Raw genomic sequence first — 21,930 nt, 5'->3', positions numbered from 1 at the left:
CAGTGATCATTTCTAAACACAAATCTCAGTATGTTCTCTTCCTTTGTCCACTTGCTCAAAAGGATAAAATAAAAATTCATTACTTCAGCATACATACAAGGTTCTACGTAACCAGGACTTTTCTATCTTTTCATTATCAGCTTAAGTCACAAGCCCTTGCTCCTCTTTTTTTTTTTTTTGCAGAAGTTTATGTGACAGATTTATTCATTTATTTATTTATTTTGGAGGCCGGGAGGAAGAAAAACTCTTTACTGTTGTATTTATGGGGGGGGGGGGGTAGAGGAAGGAATTTGATAAGAAAATACTTAGCATGATGGTCTTTAAGATCTAGCATCTGAATTTTTAATTCCTTTTTTGGGGGGCGGGGGAGATACAGGAAGGATGGTTCTCTTATCCTGGTTTGCTTTTCACTGTTTTTGTCCCACTCCGTCAGGACTAAGTCATTCCTTAAAGCAAGTGGGAACAAAACATAGTCTCTTACAATACCTTTAAGAGGACATGCCATGTGGCTTGGTCTCTGTAACAATATGTCAACAAAATGTGCTCACTATTTTTTTTTTTTTGAGTTGTCAAAGGAGCCAAAGGGATTAGCCCAAATTGCAGGGCTGTTTTAAAACAGTGAGCCATCCAGAGAGGGCCATGGCTAATGCCATTTCGCCAGACTTTCACTGAGTGATCGCCATTGGTGAGGCTGGTGAGGATTAGGCCACTCCACCCTCAGGCATACCCCTGCACCCGGGACCTCAGAGTCTCACTTCCCAGTTGCGGGCACTCAACGACTGGATTTCCCTTGCTCTTCTTTCTCTCCCCACCCTAGCCACAGGGCCTTTACACAGGTTATTCCTTTTGTCTGTAATGTTCTTTCCCTCCTCTTCAGCTGGTGAATTCCTACTCGCCCTTAGGATCACAAATTCAAGCATCTCTTCTTCAGGAAGGTCTTTCCTTCCCTAATCTCCCCAGTTAAGTCATATCCCTTAATATAAAGTCTTCTAGCAATAAGCACTTTTCCTTTGCAAGCTGTGTTAGAAATGTAATTTTACATAGTAATAAATGTGTAAACACTCTATTTCAGACTAGTTGTTATTTTTATTTATTTTTTTTTTTTTTTGAGACAGCGTCTCACTCTGTTGCCCAGACTAGAGTGCCATGGCATTAGCCTCACTCACAGAAACCTCTAACTCCTGGACTCAAGCGACCCTCCTGCCTCAGCCTCCTGAGGAGCTAGGACTACAGGTGCATACCACCATGCCCAGCTAATTCTTCTATTTTTAGTAGAGACAAGGTCTCACTCTTGCTCAGGCTGGTCTCGAACTCCTGACCTTAATCGATCATCCTACCTGGGCCTCCCAGAGTACTAGGATTACAGGCATGAGCCACCGTGCCTGGCCTCAGAAGATTTTTTGACAGCTTTCTACACCAGAAATTAAACAACCAATTTCAAAAAGAATTGCTGTCTTCAATCCAGACTTTTCCAAATCATGTATCTAACTGCCTACCATATTTCTCACTTGTATGGCTCAAAAGCACTTCATGTATAAGATGTCCAAAATTAAATCATTTCTACCCATCCCAAACTGGTCCTCTCCTAATCTTCCCTATCTCACTGAATGCACCGCTATCTTTCTGGTCATGCACAAGTCAGAAATCTTTAGCACCTTCTCCACCCTGCCTCCCCCATTTAGAACACACGCCATGTTCTGAATATTCTCTATCTACCAATTATTTCTTCACTCTATCCAACTTTTCACCCTTGACAACTCCACCTCTCTGGCCCAGATCATTATCATCTCTTCTTGGATTGCTATAAGAACCTTGAACTGATCTCTCTGTAACCACTCTTGCCCCTGCAAACCATTTTTCACCCAGCAGACAAGTCACCCCCCTGGATACAAATCTGAACATTCCCTTACTATTAAATAAATCTCTTCAGTGGCTTCTCAAAGCACTGAAAGTTAGGCCAATAAAGTGTAAAATCATTAACAAGGCCTTGTGTATCCCTCCAACCTCATTTGTTGCCACTCTCCCCTTCCTGCACTATGCTCCAGACATACGGGTCTTCTTCCATTTTCTCCATTTGCATGGTGGTCTGTCCCACCATGGGCTATTCTTACTGCCTGCAAGACTCTCCTCACCTTCCACCATCTCCTTTCACCTCTGAAGGCCCACTAACTCTTCAAATCACACCCTAAGCATCACTTTCCCAGGCAGGTTTTCTCAGACACCACACATCCAATCAGGGCACCTACTCTATGTGCTTCAAAGCACCTTGTGCTTTTCCCTCAGAGCTATTATGTGTGTAATTAGTTTATATATGTCACACACACACACACACACACACACACACGCACGCACCAGACTGCAACCATATCCATCTTATTCTTCATGGTACCCCTAGCAACTGGCATGCAATAAATATTTGTTGAGTAAATGAACAGTTCAGAATTCAGCAGAATTAGTAGTCATCTGAAAGTTTTTCAGCACACTAAGTTACCATATTTTGTCCCTCACACTATCACTAAAACTCACTACACACCAGTTTGATTTTCCTATCATTAACATATCCCTTACAGACCATCAGAAACAGAGAAGCATAAAACTAGGATAGGCCCCAATCCCCAAGAAAACATCAAAAAGGAAAATGCTTTCGTTTCTTGTGATTCTGGTAAGCAACAAAAAAGAAAGGTGCCCAGGCGCAGTGGCTCATGCCTGAAACTCTAGCACTCTGGGAGGCCAAGGTGGGAGGATTGCTTGAGTTCAGGAGTTCAAGAGCAGCCTAAGCAAGAGTGAGACGCCATCTCTACTAAAAACAGGAAAAATTAGCCGGATGTGGTGGTGCACACCTGTAGTTCCAGCTTCTCAGGAGGCTGAGGCAGGAGGATTGCTTGAGCCCTGGAGTTGGAGGTTGCAGTGAGCTATAATGATGCCACTGCACTCTAGGCAGGGTGACAGAACAAGACTGTCTCAAAAAAAAAGAAAGAAAGAAAGAAAAGAAAGAAAAGAAAGAAAGAAAGAAAGGCACCGTAATAGTCATTTCAAGAGATACTGGTATGTTAGGGGTCTGCAACACAACAAGAAAGATTCTAAAGACTACATAGCTGACACTGATGCACATGCCACTTGACAGTGAACATACGTGAACCAAATTAAATTACAGATATGGCAAATTCAGTTCATTTCCTTCATTACCCAACCTTTCTGGTCAGAACAGATGCAGAATTAGTCAACAAAACCAGTTCTTTTTTTTTCCTGAGACAGAGTCTCACTTTGTTGCCCTAGCTAGAGTGCCATGGCGTCAGCCTAGCTCACAGCAACCTCAAACTCCTGGGCTCAAGCAATCCTCCTTCCTCGGCTTCCCGAGTAGCTGGGACTACAGGCATGCGCCACCATGCCTGGCTAATTTTTTCTATATATATTTTCAGATGTCCATATAATTTCTTTCTACTTTTAGTAGAGACAGGGGTCTCGCTCTTTCTCAGGCTGGTCTCGAACTCCTGAGCTCAAACGATCCACCAGCCTTGGCCTCCCAGAGTGCTAGGATTACAGGTGTGAGCCACCGAGCCCAGCCAATAAAACCAATTCTTCCCTAACTAGCCTCCCAATACAGGCAACGGGCTCTTAGCCAAATATATCCCATTCCTCAGAGTTTAAACGGGTGTCAGTTCTTACCTGGCATCAGCATTGTTACTCCCCACTTTTCTCTAACCTAACATCCACATTTCGTGGCTCATTCTGTTCTAGCCACAGTTGTCATCCTTGCTGTTTCTCTATCCAGTCTGGCACACTCATGCCTCAGGGCTTTTGCACTTGTCAGTCTGCATGGACTGCTCTCCCCCCAGAAATATATACATACAAGGTACACTCACCCTGTTCTTGTCTTATGGTCAAATGACTGACACCTTTTCATTGAGGCATTTCCTGAGTATCCCATTTAAATGTGCAGTGAATGAACGGTTTCCTCTCCTAGCTTCAGTTTTCTACATGGTATGTAGCCCCACATATTTTGCTTATCTTTTTAAGTCTCCCCTGCCAGTAAGCTTCATGAAGGAAAATATTTTGTCTGTCTTGTTCAGTGCCATACCCCAACGCCTAAAATAAGGCTTGGGAGAGTAGCCACTCAATTATTTGTTGAAGAAAAACACGATGGAACTCTGCACCGTTCAGGCCACTGAAACACTGTACCCTCATTTTGAGCGCGCAGTCCCCATCTTGAGCCGCAAAAAAACCTCAGCCCAAGGGCTGGAACTTTTTTCTTCCGGGTTATCTGAGTCACTCGGAAAGCTAAACTAGTAGATCCTTGAGACTGACACTTCCACTTTCTTTGATCTTTCTCATCCCCACGCTTGTTTCCTTGGTTCCTCCTGACCATTAACCCTGTTCAACTACCATTTCTCTTAATACATAAGCCTGTAAAATAGACTAAATTCCGATTTCATAACTTCAAATTCCTTCTGCACAGATCCCTCCCACCACAACTCCAATCTACATTTTCTCCCCTTGCCTTCCCTCGTAAATCCGATTTTTTCCACTAGTTCTGCCACTGCCAGTTCTCCTCTTCCATTCTTTCCACGCCCTCATCTTACCCAGTTTCTCTTCCCGCCTGTTTCAGATCTCTCTAAACCTCCTCAACCCCAGGGGTCTTTCCTACTTCAATTCCAGTCTCTATTCTATTCGCCAACTCCTCCCACTCACCCACCCCTAACACCCCCCGCGCGCGCGCACACACACGCACATCAAGTCTCTCTCCCTAGACCCCGAAACGAGCAACACACGAGCCCAAAACCCAAAAATGACGAACCCGGGTGATCCAGTAGTTAAGTGACCCATGATCGCAACCCGCATGAGAGCTCTTAAGACTCACCTCTGAGGCCAAGGTTCCTGCCACACGTCGTGTCTGGTGTGGGCCTGTACGACCCCAAAATCTTAAGCCACCCACAGCACGAAGCTCCTAGAAACGCAGGTGTTACGCTCCCAGCGCGCCGCCATCTTGTGAAGCCATCTAGCCTCGTGATTGGACAAGTAACTATCGCGCGGTTTGTAGCCAAGCCTGGAGGAACAAGAAACTGTCGCGAGACCTGGAGTTTGAGGCTCCTTCGGGCAGAAGGTGGGGGTGTGGTAGCAAGCGGAGTCCTTTGCAGTGTGGCAGGAGGGGACCTGCATTTGAATTCGCTAGGAGATTGTTTGGAAAAAAGCAAAAAGCATTCTGGGCCCCATTCCAGACTTACCAAGTCACCCTCTCTGGGGTAGGACGGGGAATATGAAGTTGAGTGAGGGAGACTTGCTGGTTTGATGGCGAGCAGTGGGCGCTTATTTTGCAACAGGTCTGTCCTCAGGCAGTGTCTCAATCATTACAGATAAACCTGTGAGGTCGGGAAGAGTAGTCTCATTTACAGAGGAAGCACTGATGATCGGGGATATTAAGTCATTTGTTCAAGATCTTACATTCGCATGACATCAAGTTCACGTTCTTTGTATTTCCTCTCCTGCCTTGAGCGGGAGCACTGCTAATGCATTTCATTTTCTTCTCGTTTATACTCATTTTTACCCTCCGATAAGTGGGGTGAGCATTAATCTCCCCATTTTACAAAAACTGAGAAAAGTTAATGACTTTAAAAAGGTATACAACTAGTAAGAAAGCTAGGGCTAAAGTCAGCTTCAGGACCTAGTACCTTTTTCCAAAAAAATAGGCTTGTCTAGGTCCTAGTAATTACTGTGGAAGCTTCTGGCAAACAATTGTCATAAAATTGGGAGATAGTTAGCAGGGAGTAAGGAATGGAGGCTTCAGCTTTGTGGAGAACCAGTAGTAGCCCAGGGAAAGCTAAGGGAGTGTTTTTATTACCTATTGCGTACCCAACCACCCAAAAATGTATGGATTAAAGCAACAACCCTTTTATTAATACTTGCTCACAGTTTTTCAATCTGGGCTGTGATTAGCCCAGCTGTTCCGCATCAACTAGGGGCTGGTTCAGCTGAAGCAGCTGGGTCTCTCTCCCTATAGTCTCAAGTTCTCTAGCTTGTGGCCTTTCCAGGTAATTTGTCCAACAGAGTAGACAGATTTCTTTCACATTTTCTTAGGGCTCCCAAAAGGGCAAAAGTGGAAGCTGCTGGGACTTCTTAAGGCTTAGGTTCAGAACTGGCAGTTTCACCACACTCTTAGTTAAAGGAAGTCAAAGGACTATGCCAGGGTACCTTCCAATATTGGAAGGTATGGCTCACTGGGGCTACCAATGTAATATAATACCACAGAAAGTTTTGTCTTTGGTTGGTAGTGGCTTTGATAACTAGTTATTTTTACAGTTTTTTACAGGGTCTCACTCTGTTGCCCCGTCTAGAGTGCAGTGGCATCATCATAGCTCACTGCAACCTCAAACTTCTGCCTGAGCCTTCCAAGTAGCTGAGACCAGGTGCCACCACACCCAGCTAATTTTCCTATTTTTTGTAGAAACAGGTTCTTGCCATTGCTCAGGCTGGTCTCAAACTCCTGGCCTCAAACAATCCTTCCACCTCAGCCTCCCACAGGTGCGGGGATTACAGGCATGGGCCACCGTGCCCAGCCTATTTTTACAGTATTTAGTGCTTTCTTCTGAAAAGGTGAAAGAGAAAATGGCCTTGGAGTTATGATTGGTGGGGTTGAAGTGATTGTATTTAAGATGCTGGTAAATTTCTGTTGCCTCCAAATTGTAGTCCATCTCCCCTGCAGGTTGAACCAGAGAGACCCTAGCTCTGCAACTAGGGAACTTTAATCCTGCCCCTACTTCTTACTAACCCTGTGACTATGAACAATTTACTTAAACTCTTCAAGCCTTGGTTTGATCAATATTGCAAACAGTATAATAATCTTGTAGGGTTGTGAGAATTAAAATCAAATAATGCAATATAAAACACAGCATAATGTATAGCACAGAGTAAGCTAGTAATATTATCATTTCTTATAACTTCTGAGTCACTTTCCATGTTTAAAAAAATTATTTCACAAAGATAAAACATTTTTATAATTGGAAATTTATAAACAATTTAAATAATACAGGAAGTTATGAAAGAACTCAAAAATTATCTAAAATTCCACCACCCAGAGCCAATCACCATCAAATTTGAGTAACTTTCCTTCTCAACCTCTATATGTTCTTAAGGATGTATACAAAATAATTTTTATATAAATTGTAACAAATATTCTCAAATATAAGTCTTGGAGGTTCTCCTACTTCAATTAATATAGTTCTATAGTATCCTTTGTGGTGGGTGCCTAGTAGTCCGTTGTATGGATGTACTGCTTTTTTTAAACTAATTTCCTTATGGATGGACATAGATTGTTTCCAGTGTAACTGGTATGACCTACTCCCAAATCTTGTGATAAACAATAAATACACCTCCTTAAAAACTTTTTTTATGTAAAATGAAAGTTATATGGAGACTCTACAAAATAAGTTAACAAGATATTCAACATCTGTCTTTTAGGGCCTGTCTCCCTGATTTACCCTCAAATCCCCACAGATTTAATCCGGACAGAGAAGTCTGTCCAATTTCTACACCCCAGCAAGGACAGTGTAAGTGTCCAATTAGTCAATTACTACCTTTGCTTCTTGCTGCCTCTTTATAGTAGGAAACTGATTGTGCACATACAATAGGTAATGGTGCTAATTTTGAAACATTGCATAGCAGGTACCAGACCTGCCTTCAGTATCAGCTGCCTACTGGGCTGAAATCAACCTTGAGGGCATCAGATTGGACTCCTACTTTACTGAAATTAATTATTTCAAGGAACCTGTTGCCCTTCCCTGCCACTGTCCTTTGGCCAGAGCCACCTAGTCAACAGCCACAGGTCTCCCCAACTTCATGGTTCAAGAAGTAATCATAGAGTATCAGTTTATTCTAGCCTTGAAGACCGTGGCCTCCTTATATAAATTTATCCAGCTGTGTCTTTGGACCCAAGTTAATACATTAGGGATCTAAGGGCCACCTTAGTTAAGTCACAAAAGCAACACACTAATTCCAGAATAATGATTACTTCTCAGCCTATATTTACATAACTAAGAGAGCCACTCAAGTGATCCTTTACATATAGGATGCCATATTTTCATTATTATAAATAATGCTGAATCATTTCAAGAACTTGAAAAGCAAATTTCAAAACTTAATAGCCAGTGGAAGAATTGGACCTAAATGTACATCTGACTACTGCCCTCCCTCCTGTTCTAAGTCTCATAAAACAGAAGATATTAATTTTAAAAATTAAATAATAAATTCAAAATCAGGCTGACAACCCAGAAATAGCATCACTGACAGACCAGAAAATTTGAGGCTACTCTGGAAAAATAGGAAGCAAATAGGAATAACAACTAAAATACCAAGGAGTTTTTATAGGGAACTTAAGATGATTATGATATTTAACTGGAAAACAAAATGTGCAACAATAGCCAATAATAATATTTTCCACTTGAAAAAAGTTAAAATAATACATAAAATTATGCCATATGGATTAACAAAAAACTTATAAAAACAAATAAAATCAAGTACACAAAAGTTTTAGAAGAAATATAGTGGAATGTATTTATAAATTTAGAATAAGGAAGGCCTTCTAAAGACACAAAACTCAAAACTGTAAAAGAAAAAATGTTTTAATTTGATTGTATAAAAATTTAAAACTACAACATAATAAAAGGTACTATAAATAACAGACAATAAACAGGGAGAAAATATTTGAAACATATGTAACAAAGAATTAATATCCAAAATATTTTCTTGAGCAATGACAAATCAATAAGAAAATAAACCAGTATTATTATGGATATGAACAAGAAACTTACAAAACAACATGTATAACTGACGAATGAACATATGAAAAAATGCTCAAATGCATTAGTAATCATAGAAAGGTATAACAAAATAAGTATGATAATTTCATTTTTAACACATAGGATTAACAAACATACAAAAAATTGGTAACTATCCAATGATGGAAAAGATGTGTTGGTTAGCTTTTGCTACATAACAAAACCATGGTAGAACTTAGTGGCTTAAAAACAACAGACATTGATTATTACTCACAATTCTGTGAGTCATTTGGACAGTTGTTCTGGACTAAGTTGGTTCAGCTGATTCTGCAGTCTGCTGGAGGCTCCACTGTGGCTTGGATGATCTGGAATGACCTTATTCACATGTCTGGCTGATTGGTCTAGGGTAAGGATCAGCAAACTGTTGCTCATGGGCCGAATCTGGTCATGCCTATTTGTTTACATACTGTTGATGGCTACTTTCACTATACAACAACCGAGGTGAATAGTGGCAGGAGACCATATAGCTCAAAAAACTAAAAATATTTATTAATACTATCTGGATATTTATAGAAAACGTTTGCCAACCCCTGATCTAGGTAACCTTAGCTAGGAGTGTTTACACTCCTCTGCTTTATACTATTTCTCTCCCCTCAGTAGGATAGACTGGATTTATTCACATGGCAAAAACATTCAAAGAGAGGAAGTAAATTCCAATACCTCTTAAGACCTAGGCCAACCCATATGCTAGGAGTGGGGAAACAGACTTCACTCTGGATGGAAGGAACAACAAAGAATCTGTCACCATTTAAAATGTACCATAGCGAGTATAGATTCCCTTTTTGAAGGGTCATTTGGCAATACATATTAAAATATATAAAGTATCCAAATCCTAGAATATCTGTGAAAGGAAGAACCTGATGACAGTGATTACTTCTGGAGTGGAGAACTGATGGCTGGGAGACAGGAGTAGAAAGGAGGCTTGTTCTTCCATATGATTGATTTTGGACCTTTTGAGTTTTGTACCAAGGATATGCAGGTTGAAAATAAATGTGTTCTTATTCTTCTGTTCTATTTTTAAGTTTATATCCAAGAGAAATACATATTAACAATGAGGTTGAAGTAGGTACAATGTTCACTGTTTCTTTGTTTATAAAAGAAAAAAAATGGGAACAACCTAAATATCCTCAGCAGGGGAATGAATAAATAAATTACAGTACATCTGAATTATGGAATGATATGTATGTATTTAAAAATGCAAATCTGGAGCCAGGCTTGGTGGCTCACACCTATAATCCCAGCACTTTGGGAGGCCGAGGCAGGAGGATCACCTGAGGCCAGGAGTTTGAGACCAGCCTGAGCAACATATCGAGACACTGTCTCTACAAAAAACAGAAAAATTAGCCAGGGGTGGTGGTGCGTGGCTGTAGTCCCAGCTACTCCAGAGGCTGAGGCGCGAGGATCCCTTCGGCCTAGCAGTTTGATATTACCATGAGCTGTGATTGTACCACTACACTACGAGCTGGGCAACAGTGCAAAACCTTGTCTCTTAAAAAAAAATAATTAATTAAAAAATAAGTAAATAAATAAATAAAAATGTAAATCTATATCTACGGCCATGGAAAATCTCCAAGGTATAGAATAAGGTAAATGGATATTATGAGACAATAGGTTCAGTTTGATACCGTTTATATAAAACAAAAACAAAACACATTTCAATATGAAAATGTAAATGTATAAAAGTAGCTGTAGAAAAAGATCTGAAAGGAAAAACCCTGAACACTGGTTATCTTGGGGAAACTGGCTTGGAATGTTAGAGGTGGGGCATGAGAGTCTTGAATTTTGTCTGCATATTTTGAATGTTTTACAATGACAGTGGATTCATATATTACTGTGTAAAATGTAGTGGCAAAAGCTTGTATCCTTGTCTTGTTCCCAATCCTAAATTAAAAGCTTTTGGTCTTTCACCATTGAGTGTAATGTTAGCTGTAGGATTTTCATATATGAGCCTTATTATGTTGAGATAGTTTCCCTCTAGTACTAGTTGTTGAGTGTTTTTATCAAGAAGAGGTGCTGAATTGTGTCAAATGCTTTTCTCCATCAATTGAGATGATCATGTGGTTTTTTTCCCTTCATTCTGTTAATATGGTGTACTAATTGATTGATTTTCATGGTGAACCATCCTTGCATTTCAGGAATTGATTGATTTTTATATGTCAAACAATCCTTGTATCCTTGCATTCCAGTGTTGAATATGCTTGTTCGTGGTGTATAATCCTTTTAATATGCTATTGAATTGGGTTTGCTAGTATTATGTTGAGGATTTTTACATCAATTTACATCAATATTCATAAGCGATATTGGTCTACAGTTTTCTTTCACTGTAGTGTCTTTGTTTGGTTGTGGTATCAGGGTAACACTATCCCCACAGAATGAGTTTGGAAGTGTTCTCTACTCTTCAATTTTTTTGGAAAAGTTTGAGGATTATCATTAGTGATTCTTTAAATGTTCACTATTGTTGTTATTAATCTATTTGGAATCTAGTGACATATGGCCTTTTCTAAATGGCTAGCTGGATGTTTGCATGTCATCAAAAAAATTTTTTATTGTGGTGGTAAAAAGCACATACATAAAACCTACATCATAACCATTTTTAAGTGTATAGTTCAATAGTGTTACATATATTCACATTGTTGTGAAACAGATCTCCAGAACTTTTTCATCATGCAAAATTGCAAGTCTATATCCATTAAACAACTCCCCTTCTCCCCACCCCCAGTCCCTAAAAACCAACTTTCTACTTTCTGTTCCTATGAATTATACTACTTTAGACACCCTATATAATGAAAATCATGCAGTATTTGTCTTTTTGTGACTGGCTTATTTCACTAGAATATTGAATACCATTTTTAACACACTGATTTGAATTGTTCTCTTGGTAATTTATGTAGTTCCCACATATGCTTGGGTTTATTTCTAGACTTGTTTAATTGATCTGCTTATTTCTATATATGTATACATTTGTTTTAATTATTGTAGCTTCTATTACTATACAGTATAATATCACATATGGCAACTATGTTAATCTTGTTTTTCAGAATTTGCCTGACTGTTGGGACTTGTTAATGCTTCTAAACAAACTCTAGAAACATTTTATTAAGTTTTCTACAAAAATCCTTTGGGGATTTTTAAATTGTTATTACATTAAATATATAGATCAATTAAATATGTAGATCAATTTTGAGAGGTTTGGCATTTCTACAATATTGACTCTTCCATTCGTATTTAATAAGACTTCACTCTAGAATACAAGACCATTCACAACAGTTCCAATCTTCCTTCTCTTCCAATGTGTACCCACCTTCAGCCAAACTCACTATTATCTGGTGCCTGAACACATTCCATGTTCTTTTTTGCCTCATTCTCTTTGCTCAAGTTGGTTCTCTTCCTGACTATCCTCCTCTTCTCCGTCCTACAATTTCTACTTGTCCACATCCTACATATTATGTCTCATCATAAATTGCCACTTCACTCATAATGCTTTCTTTTCTTTTTTTTTTTTTGAAACAAGTTCTTACTCTGTCATCCCAGCTACAGTGCAGTGGTGTCATCATAGCTCACTGCAACCTCCAACTCCTGGGCTCAAGCGATTCTCATGCCTCAGCCTCCCAAGCAGCTGGGACTACAGGTGAGTGCCACCACACCTGGCTAATTTTTCTGTTTTTTGTGGAGACAGGGTCTCTGGGTCTTGCTCTTGCTCAGGCTGGTCTCAAACTCCTGACCTCAGGCAATCCTCCCACCTAGGCCTCCTAAAGTGCTAGGATTACAAGTGTGAGCCACCATAAAGCCTTCTTGTTTCCTCCATCCAGTTGTGACCTCTCCCTCCTTTGAAAACCATAGCACTTGGTTTGTCACTTTCTTAAAGTGTTCACCCTGATTTGCCCTCTGTTGTAGTTATTTGCGTGCTTCTCTTATGGGCCCACAATCAACAACGATTTTGCATTAGAGCAATAGGTCTCAACTAGGAGTGCACATGAGAATCCAGGAAAAGCTTTTTTAAAAATCCAAATGCTTGGATTCCATTATAGGAAATTCTAACTCAGTAGGCCTGAAGTGAGACTCTGACATCTATATTTTGCTTGTGTATTCTTAGAAATCCCCACAGGTATTCTGCGAACCTCTGGCTGAGAACTACTATTGTAGATAAGCCTCACAAACCCATGAATATCCTACATATATAAAACAATTGTCCTACCAAGTTTTGGCTCCTGGACTACAAGGCCTGTGTCTCACTCATCATTGTGCCCCTTCCCAAACTCCTAGCCCAGCAGAGGTTTGGTAAGCACACCTGCCTGTGTCAAACCTGGACTGGCATTAAATGACACGACCCTGACCACCACACCACTTGCCATGGGCCACAGTCCCCAGCCCAGAGCCTACCTTTGCACCCTGCAGCCTTGACTACTGCAGTGGGCAAAGGGACAAGCAGGACAAATGCCGGCCCTATGCTCATCCATAGCTACAAGCCTGGTAAACCGGCCCCCAGAAAGCAGACAAGACTAGGTTCTCCACCACATCTACCCGGGTTACTCCTTTGAGCCCCAGTTTCCTCACCTATAAAATGACAGTAACAGCATTAGCCACATCTACTTCCCAAGGATAGTGTGGGGCTCAGAAGAGAAAAGAACAATGTGTGAGTTTTGACATTGTCTGATGCTATATACATGTAAGGGATTATAGCAGCTGACATGTTATTTTTCTGGGCCAAGGCTCCCATCTCAGCCCTCCACCTCTATTTCTAGAGTCCCAGGGGTGAGACCTGTGCCACAAGCGAGAAAAGGCAGTTCAGTTCAGTGAGCGGCACAGCCATTCAGCGTGTATCCACCACTGTGTGCTGAGACCCTACCATGGGCCAGGCCCTGGGGATTCCGAGATGAAAGATCAGCTCTGTCCTCAAGGAGCCCATGAGAGGGACACAGTTTGGATTCTTTGTTGTTTAAAACGGAGAAAAAAGGAACTTCGTGAACAATCTCAGACTAGTGGAGAAGACAAGTGAATAAATCGAGCCCTGCGGCCCAAGTGGGTAGCGCAGCGCCCAGAGCGCGCGGTCTGTAAAGCTTTCGCGGGTGGGGCAGGGTCCTGAGACGCCGTCCCGCGATTCGACACCCCTCGGGTTCCCGCGTTCCTTTGGGTCCCCGCGCTCCCGGACCCCCAAGTCCCCAGGATCCCGCCCCCTCTGGCCTTGGCACTCCCTCCTCCGGTCCCTGGTCCCCTCTGTCCCCACGTCCCCGAGGCCCTTCCGCACGCGGCCAGTACGGGAGTGCGCGAGGGGCTTCCCCGCTGTCCCGCGCTGCTTGGGGCGAGGGCTGAGGCCGCAGCAGCCGGCGGAGCGTTTCCTCGCCCTCGGTCCCCAGCTGCTGCCGGCGCTGCGCGGAGCACCGCCCCAGTTTTCGCTCCCGCGCCCTTCCTGGGTCCTGCGGCCGCCGGCAGGGCCGCACCCGGGCGCATCCCAGGCCCCAAGGGCACCTCTCCCTCGGCCAGGGGCTGGCCTGCAGGCCTGGTGGCCCAGGGCGACGAGCTAATACGCGGAACGGCCTTCTTAGCAAGTGCCCAATAAGTATTAGATATTGTTACAGCCAGTATTACAGCGGGTGGTCCCGAGGACAAACCGAGCTGCACACGGAGAGTCGGAGAATCAAAGTTTATTCGCTGGCGGGCTCAGAGGGGTCTCGTCACCAAATTCTGAGCCCCTTCTATCCGATTGGTCCCACTTTTATTAAGTTGGGGGTGGTCCGAGGGGTGGGGGTCTCAGGTGGCTAATGCCTGCCAGGTAATAGGTTAGTTGATGTGTCAGGTAATAGGTTTGTATTATGTTGATGCACCAGGTAATAGGGTAGTTGATGCATCAGGTAATAGGTTTAGTGTTATGCTGATGCGCCAGGTAATAGGTTAGTTGAGGTGCCAGGTAATAGATTAGCTGATGGGCCAGGTAATAGGTTAGCATTATGCTGATGCGGGTCTTCTGTGAGGGGCGGGGGTCTCAGGTGGTTGCTGTGCCAAGTAATAGATGGCGGTTTTCCTTACCAATATTATTGCTGTTTCCTGAAATCCGCTCCTTCTACCTGCTCTGCTCGGTTGTGCTTAATTAAGGTGTTCACTCTGAGAGCAGGAGAGGCGTTCCCTAAGTGTCATGTTTTGCGGTTTGTCTAATGATAGGTTTAAACCCTGATCTAAGTGTCTACGGTGGGCCAGGCACCATTCCTGGGGCTTGGTATCTTTCTAATTTCACAACCACTGGATAAGATAGGGACTGTTATTGCCCAATTTTAGTGATGAGGAAACTAAGACTTAGATTAAGAATTCTGCAGGTCTTGCAGCCAGTAAGTAGCAGAACCAGACTCTAAGGACTGTCTGGCTCTCAGGTGCTTATTGACCACTAAGGATGTACTGTCCTCCCCAGTGCCTCTGCAGAACCAGCTCTCAAATTACTTCCAACGCCCTGTGTGCAGAGGGCTTGGGGCTCAATGGATTTTAAACGCTGGAATAGTAGAGGGAAAACATGCACATACTGTGTTTTGTTTTGTTTTTAAATACTGTTAACTCAAAACACATCTCTTTATTGTTTAAGGCATTTTGAATTGGGTTTTCTATTACAACTGAATGTATCTTTAATTGAGGTAGAATTTACATAACATAAAATTCACTATTTGACCATTTTAAAATGTGCAGTTGGATTTTAATATATTCACAATGTTGTGCAACCATCACCAGATATTTTCATTACTCAGAAAGAAACCCCATTTCCATTAAGCAGTCACTCCCCATCTCTCTCTCCCCTAACCCCAGGCAACCAATTAACTACTTCCTAACTCTATGGATTTGCCTATCCTGGACATTTCACATAAATGAAATCATACAATATGTGGCCTTTTCTGTCTGGCTTCCTGCACTTAGCATAATTTTTTCAAGTTACATCCATACTGCAGTATGTATTGGAACATCATTCCTTTTACGGCAGAATAATAGTCCATTGTATGGATATACCATTGACTTTTTCATTCATCAGCTGATGGTCACTCAGGTTGTTTCTATTTTTTGGCTATTGTGAATAGTGTTGAACTGTACAAGTTTTTGTTTGGACAGTTGTTTTCAATTCCTTTGAGTATATCCCTAGGAATGGAATTGCCAGGTCACATGGTAACTCTGCGTTTAAATTTTTTTTTTTTTTTAGGCAGAGTCCCGCTCTGTCACCCTGGCTAGAATGCCATGGCGTCAGCCTAGCTCACAGCAACCTCAAACTCCTGGGCTCAAGCAATCCTTCTGCCTCAGCCTCCCAAGTAGCTGGGACTACAGGCATGCGCCACCATGCCCGGCTAATTTTTTTTCTATATATATTTTTAGCTCTCCAGATCATTTCTTTCTATTTTTAGTAGAGACAGGGTCTCGCTCTTGCTCAGGCTGGTCTTGAACTCCTGACCTCGAGTGATCCTCCCGCCTCGGCCTCCCAGAGTGCGAGGATTACAGGTGTGAGCCACTGTGCCCGGCCTATATTTAACTTTTTAAAGTTAATGGCTGCACCATTTTACATTTGATCAGTAGTATGTAAGTGTTCCAATTTTTATTATTAAAACTATGAATGTACAAGGATGCAAAGATCAGCATACAAAAATCAGTAGTGTTTCTATAAGTCAACATCAACCTATTTGGAAAAGAAATCATGATCTCTGAGAGGGTAGAGGGGGTAAAAGAAATCAAGAAATCCAATTTATAATAGCTACAAAAAGAAAGAAAAATCTAAGAATAAATTTAATCAAGAAGATGAAAGATCTCTACAATGAAAACTATAAAACATTAATGAAAGAAATTGAAAAGGACACAAATAAATGGAAAGATACCCCATGTGCATGGATTGGAAGAATTAATATTTTTAAAATCTCCATACTACCCAAAGCCATCTACAGATTCAGTGTAATTGCTATGAAAAGATGAATGACATTTTTTGACAGAAAGAGAAAAAACAATCCTAAAATTCATATGGAACTACAAAAAAATCTAAATAGCCAGAGCAATCTTGAACAAAAAGAACAAAGCTGGAGGCATCACACCACCGGACTTTAAAAGATACTGCAATAGTAACCAAAACAGCATGATACTGGCATAAAAGCAAACACATAGACCAATGGAACAGAATAGAGAACTCAGAAATAAATCCACACATTTACAGCCAATTGATTTTCAACAAGGGTGACAAGGACATACATTGGGGAAAGGACAGTCTTTTCAAAGGACAGTCTCTTCAATAAATGGTGCTGGGAAAACTGGATAACCACATGCAGAAGAATGAAACTAGATCCCTATCTCTTAACACATACAAAAAACAACTCAAAGTGGATTAAAGACTTAAATGTAAGTCCTGAAACTATGAAACTACGAGAAGAGAACATACGGGAAATGCTTTATGACATTGGTCTTGGCAAGGATTTTTTGGGTAAGACCTCAAAAGCATAGGCAACAAAGCAAAAATAGACAAATGGGATTACATCAAACTAAAAAGCTTCTGCATAGCAAAGGAAACAATCCACAGAGTGAAGAGACAACCTACAGAATGGGAGAAAATATTCACAAACTATGTATCCAACAAGGGGTTAATATTCAGAATATGTAAGCATCTCAAACAACTCAATAGCAAAAAATACCAAATAATCTGACTTTAAAATGGGCAAAAGATCTGAATAGATATTTCTCCCATCCAAGTACTAAACAGGCCCAACCCTACTTAGATTCATGAGATCGGGCGAGTTCAGGGTGGTATGGTTGTAGATCTGAACAGACATTTCTCATAAGAAGACATACAGATGGCCAACAGGAAATGCAAATCAAAACTACACGGATGCTGGGTGCGGTGGCTCACGCCTGTAATCCTAGCCCACTGGGAGGCCGAGGCGGGTGGATTGCTCAAGGTCAGGAGTTCGAGACCAGCCTGAGCGAGACCCCGTCTCTACTAAAAATAGAAATAAATTATCTAGACAACTAAAAATATATATAGAAAAAATTAGCCGGGCATGGTGGCGCATGCCTGTAGTCCCAGCTACTCAGGAGGCTGAGGCAGAAGGATTGCTTGAGCCCAGGAGTTTGAGGTTGCTGTGAGCTAGGCTGACGCCATGGCACTCACTTTAGCCCGGGCAACAAAGTGAGACTCTGTCTCAAAAAAAAAAAAAAAAAACTACACGGATATATCATCTCACCCCAGTTTGAATGGCCATTATTAATATCAAAAAGAGAAAAAATAACAAATGCTGTCAAGGAGGCAGAGAAAGGGAATTCTCATAAGCTGCTGGTGGGAACGTAAGTTAGTACAGCCATTATGGACAATAGTATGGAGCAGCGGTGGGGAACCTCTTCATGTTGGAAGGCCACATTAATTTAGCTGTAATCAAATAAGGCCTCATTCAAGAAACTTAAATTAGATATACTTTTTTTTTTTTTGAGACAGAGTCTCACTGTTGCCCAGGCTAGAGTGCCGTGGTGTCAGCCTAGCTTACAGCAACCTCAAACTCTTGGGCTCAAGCAATCCTCTTGCCTCAGCCTCCTGAGTAGCTGGGACTACAGGTATGTGCCACCGTGCCTGGCTAATTTTTTCTATATATATTTTTAATTGTCCAGCTAATTTCTTTCTATTTTTAGTAGAGATGGGGTCTCGCTCTTGCTCAGGCTGGTCCCGAACTCCTGAGCTCAAACAATCCACCTGCCTCGGCCTCCCAAAATGCTAGGATTACAGATGTGAGCCACTGCGCCCGGCCCAGTTAGATATATTTTTAAATGTACATTATTTTGTAAAAATGTCACTACTATGTACTTAATTTCAAAAATGAAAACTATTTGTTAATTTTAAAGTTAACTAACCTTTTAATGACTTTGTTGTGCCTACTTTTTGTTGGAAAGTATTTGAATACTTGGTTGCAGCATGGAGGTCTGCAGTTTCAAGCTGATCCTTTAGGTGGGTATCAGTCATCAGTGACCTTAAGGGCATCTTCATTTGGGTTAGGTAGGAGAATGTAGATTCACAACAATAAGTGGTGAAAAGCAAGAAAGCATTTTTGGGGCATGTTGCTGAAGGCATGGGTATTCTACTATATTTTTCCTTATTTCAATGGGATCTTTCTTAGCATCAAACAATGACTTTAAAATGTCATCTACTGAGAGCTCAATCAATTCCATCTGTAGTTCTTTTGGTGCCTTGGGGATGTCAACTAGGTGAGGCTGCAATGCTAATTTAAGTGTGATGTCATGATTCTCAAAGTCAGTGAACCTTTCCTTGTATTCTCCAATTAATAGGTCTATAACAGCTGCGTAGTCTTCAAATGATTTGCATATATCGTCCTGCTCATCAATGACCTTTGCTAACTGAGGAAAATGTTCATCTGACATTTCCCTTTGAAGAAGAAGTGTTTTGAAAAAAGACAGCTTTTTCTGCAATGCTTGGATTTTTTTTTTTTGCCACATATCATATATAGACTTAGTTTTACCTTGCAAAGAAATAGTCAAGTCATTTTGATTTGACATAATATCACACGGAAATGCTGCATTCTTATAAAAATCTTTCAATAATTCACATTGCTGACTCTGTTCTTCATAAAATTTAACTATCTGTTCTCACAGGTCCCTGCAATAGCCAACACACTTCAGAATGATAGGGTAAATCCACACTGAATGCCTCATTGTTGAACTTTGGCATATTAGGAAACTGACTATGTCATGCTGCCTTTGCAGGAATATACTTAACAGTACTTATAATTTGTTGCACAGTATCACTTAAAATAGCTTTAGCACAGAGATTTTGCTAATGCAAGATACAACGAAAAGAAATGAGAGCATGTGGATCTGCCAATACTTTTTTATCTGTGCAATAAATCCTTCATGTTTTCCTGTCATGGAAGGTGCACCATGTGTACATACACTCACTTAATGTACCAAATTCTGTCCAACTTCACGACATTTGTCATGAAAGTTGTCGAAGATATCTATTCCCCATGTTCTATTTGCAATAGTGCCCTAGCCGGGCATGGTGGTGCATGCCTGTAGTCCCAGCTACCCGGGAGCCTGAGGCAGGAGGATCCCTTGAGCCCAGGAGTTTGAGGTTGCTGTGAACTAGGCTGATGCCACGGCACTCTAGCCAGGGCAACAGAGTGAGACTCTGTCTCAAAAAAAAAAAAAAAAAAAAGAAAAAATTTAAAAAAAGAAAAAAAGAGTGCCCAAAGTGAGTAACTCTTCATAGCAAAGAAAATCTTCTGTTATGACCAAAATGAAGTATAAAACCTGTGCTGAGTCAGTAGTATCATTTGATTCATCCAAAGTGATTGAATAATATATATTTTCCTTTTGATGTATTGCATGAAGTTCTTCTGTTAAGTTGAAGGCTAATTCATGCTGCCGATCAGTTATGGTTCTCCTTGAAAGAGGCAGTTGTTTATACTTTTAAATGTTATCAGGGTCTAAGCATCCTACAACTTCAACAATGCATTCTTTCACAATTTCTACATCACTGAATGGCTGCCCTTTTCCCCCCTGAGCATATAAGCTACTTTATAAGTTGCTTCAGTGGCATTTTTTCCAGGTCTTATTGCTGCTTGAAAGAATTGTCTTTGTTTTTGCTTTTCATCTTTTAATTTCTGCAATACAACCTTTCATGTCTCTCCCTCTAATTTAAAATATTTATGGTCCTTATGAGTGTTATAATGCTGATGAGCATTGAATTTCTTTAATGTTGATATTGCAGTATCACAAATCAAGTAAATCGTCTTATCTTTAACAGAAACAAGATAATGTTGCAATTCCCAATCCTCATTAAAAAATCTGTTTTCTTCAGCATTCTCTTAGTCTTCTTTGACATAGTGGGCTGTGAAGCAGACAGAATTAAAAAATACTGTTGAGCTGTGCAACTATTCACAAATTCCACTTCAAACAGAAACATAGTGCACTGTTGTCAAAAACTGATAACAGATTGGCTACTCAACGCTCATAAACTCTCACCAACCAGCCTTGTGCAGTAGTAGCACCAGTCAGCCGGGGGAAGTTAGAACCAAATCATAAGCGTAGCAATTGTCAATTTAGCCCTTGTGGCTTACTAATGTTCTAATTGTGCTGGTCAATCTGGGAGTATTATTTTGTTGAAACCTATTTTATTCTTTGGTATTTTAAATATGTTCATTTTAAAAATAAAATAAAAATATAAAAGATGAACAAAAATGTATTAATAAAAATAAATGGATTTGTTCTGTAAAATTTGGATTCAGTCAAAAGGTTGAACTTAAGGACCTAGAAGGCCACAGGTTCCCCACTTTTGGTTTGGAAGTTTCTCAAAAAATTAAAAATAGAACTACCAACAATCTCACTCCTGGATATATAGCCAAAGGAAATGAAATCAATATGTTGAAGAGCTATCTGCACTACCATGTTTATTGCAGCATTATTCACAATAGCCAAGATATAGAATCAACCTGAGTGTCCATCAACGGATGAATGTACAAAAAAATGTGGTACATATACATAGTGGAATACTATTTGGCCATAAAATAGAATGAAATCCTGTCATTTGTGACTACATGGATGAACCCAGAGAACATTATGTTAAGAGAAATAAGCCAGGCCCAGAAGGACAAATACCCCATGATCTATCTCATATGTAGAATCTAAAAAAGTTGATCTCATAAAAGTACAGAGTAGAATAGTGGTTACCAGAGGCTGGGGGTGGGTAGGGGAGGGATGGGGAGAGGTTGGTTAATGGGTACAAAGTTACAGTTAAATAGGAGGAATAAGTTCTGGTATTCTATGGTACTGTAGAGTGACTACAGTTAACAATAATGTATATTTCTTTTTTGTTTTCTTTTTCTTTTTTTTATTAGTTTGAGATATGACCTTTATTGAGCTCATCCAACGGAGTGGAAATAATGTCTGTACAAAACCAAATGTTTGTTACTCTAACTTCTGCATCACAATTAAAATCTGAACAGTTTTTTTAAAAACAGTCAACTCAATCAAAACCCACTGTTTCAGAATCAATAGCTTCTTTGAAGCCACAGTAACACTTAAATATGGTTAAGACTTGAATGCAGAAATGTGGTTGGTTGGAAAGTTCATTAAACTTCCAACTTGCTCAAATAGA

The 21,930-nt window shown here is 40.7% G+C and overlaps 1 protein-coding gene across 1 annotated transcript in view; it reads right to left on the bottom strand.

Annotated features, from left to right (window-relative positions):
• Positions 1 to 4,973, bottom strand: part of METTL16 (methyltransferase 16, N6-methyladenosine) — a 76,170-nt gene extending 71,197 nt beyond the window's left edge. The window contains exon 1 of the mRNA XM_045526112.1: positions 4,859 to 4,973. The gene's annotated coding sequence lies outside the window, so the exon portion shown is untranslated. The remainder of the gene's footprint in view (positions 1 to 4,858) is intronic.
• Between the last annotated feature and the right edge of the window lie 16,957 nt (positions 4,974 to 21,930).

The sequence above is a fragment of the Lemur catta genome, chromosome 15, assembly GCF_020740605.2.
Source record: "Lemur catta isolate mLemCat1 chromosome 15, mLemCat1.pri, whole genome shotgun sequence".
Lineage (NCBI taxonomy): Eukaryota > Metazoa > Chordata > Mammalia > Primates > Lemuridae > Lemur > Lemur catta.
Note: the sequence above shows the minus strand (reverse complement) of the source record. Positions and strands in the feature narration are given on the sequence as shown.